Raw genomic sequence first — 2,434 nt, forward strand, 5'->3', positions numbered from 1 at the left:
TATAACATGCTAGCTACAATGGAGCGAAAGTAAAAGGACTCGTGTTAGAACTTAGCAAGGCCAGCATGCCTAAAATAGAGCATATTTCTCTCAACATTGTCGAAACGTTCTCAGCTAGTATCCATGAGGGGTGAGACGAATAGGGTCACTTACAAATAATTGTCATTGGCTACTATTACAACACTAAGAAAGGAAAAAAAATTCATCACTCTGCATACAAAAGCAGAGGATAAGGTAGACCTTGGTTTCCTTTATTACCTGTATCACAGCACACCTTTTCCTGCTCCCGATGCATGCACTCTTTGATTTGCACCATTACTTGTGTTAAAGAAATATCTCATAAAAATACACCTTCACTCGGGCATATTGGAAAACATTTCATGTAACGTACTAAAGGATACTGATAATATGCATAAGTTATACTCCCTCCATTTGAAAATACTTGCCGTGGTTTTAGTTCGAATTTGAATTAAAGCCACGACAAGTATTTTGAAACTAAGGGAGTAGTAAGAGATACACTGCCTCAATAGGATAGCAGATCTTTATCCAAAAAAGGAATGGAATGCCCTAAAATTTGTAACACAAGCCGTCTCTCACAAAAAAAGTAGCACAAACCTTTTATTTGAAAGACACAAATGGTGTTCTCTCTAATAACAATTATACACTGCACAAGTTACATTCTTCAAAGAAATAATGTTATCACTTAATTAAACATAGAGGGTCCATAGCAGAAATGCTCACACATGTTGAGAACAAAATGCCATCAGTCCAAGACACCTCGCTCGATCTGTATAAAAACGCCATTTGGTAGTACATAGAAGCATGGCATGATCTATGAATCAACTTGATTCAATCCATGGTAAGGATGGACAAGTGTCTAAAGATATAGATACATCGAGATGACAATCTAGAATTTAGTACTAAACTCATTTAATCTTGTAGCTCAGGGAAGATTCAATGATGCAATTAGAAGCATACAATTGGCGTGCCAGAGAAGATAAAACTGACATGAAAGTAACTGATTACCATGCTGCAATATTTCGAATAAACACTCCCAAGAACACTGAATTTGACCCAAGACCATCAACACACTTAATAGATAAGTAGTTGTCGCACTCGAATCAATATCCATGTACTCTTTCGATCATATTGCTATGTTACAGTTCATTTGTTTAAATGAACCATAATTCTTGAATCAATATTCATGTATTTTCTACTCGCCTAGCTACTAAGTAAACCAATCCCCTATATACAGAATATGTATTACTACATACCACAATGTGCAGATAGATGAATGGAGTTCATTTGTGATATGTCACTGTAAAGTTCAGGGGAAAATACATGTACTCTAAATACTTAAGGTAATTTTTTGCTCAAGAGAAAAGATATTAAAACAGCATGAGATCAGGGTGAACGTACCACACACTCAACCCAACCCGATGTAGCTCCATTCGTTGGATCATCGTTGCCGGCGACTTTGATGTGAAGCTGCAAAAACCACCGATGCCCAAATCAAGCAAGGATGATATCCAAACACCACCCGATCATCACAATTTTGACTGCAGAAACTTCTTCTTAGTGCTAATAATAATTTCCTGGAGTAACTAATCATTGTTCAAAGAGATAAACACCAGCCTCATAATCACATACACAGAATAATGATCCAGTTTTCCTAGCAAGATCTCATAATCTACATAATACATACTTTGCTGACAATTTGTATCAATGGAATAAACATGACTCCTTGTCATAACGTCTAGGATTCTATATGGTATAATCAAGGTCAAAATATGTGGAAGTAGAACAAATGATGCACCTACTAAGCACCATATACTTCACCACTGGTAGCCCCTCCTCCATACACAATTGCGTCAGAGAGGAGCAGAAACATAGATAGAAAAAAATACATATGAATAGGCAGAGGCACACACATACATTCTACATATCTTTTCGGAACTCAAGTTTGAGCTCTTCAGGGTTTGTTCCTTTGTCTCGACCCACCAGACTTCAGAAAACACAATATGCGGAGAGATTTCAGCACACATTAGTTTTTTTTCATGGGCAATGGAACTGGAGTACTTCAGCTAACCGAATCAGCATGAGGCATGATGTGAAATGAGTTAGTGGTAGCTTTTCAGGTGAGAGGTGAGATGCTGACCATGCTCTCGAAGACGTCCTCACCAGCGACGCCCTTGGCCGACCTCGTCGTTTGAAGCATCCGGTACTTGTTCTTGGGGTCACACATGCATTCCCACCAGCTTCACCCTAACCCAAAGATCCAATTTTGCATCACAAAATCTCGAGAAAGAATTACATAATTCATTGGATTGATTAATTTCTTCATGGGGCCGGAACCTGACCTCTCTCTTTCTGATCCTTTCTCCTTCAAGCGAGTTGAAGCTGTTGCTCCTCAACTCACGATGGTGAAGGGAGA

This window comes from Triticum dicoccoides, chromosome 5B (assembly GCF_002162155.2).
Source record: "Triticum dicoccoides isolate Atlit2015 ecotype Zavitan chromosome 5B, WEW_v2.0, whole genome shotgun sequence".
In the NCBI taxonomy this organism is placed as follows: domain Eukaryota; kingdom Viridiplantae; phylum Streptophyta; class Magnoliopsida; order Poales; family Poaceae; genus Triticum; species Triticum dicoccoides.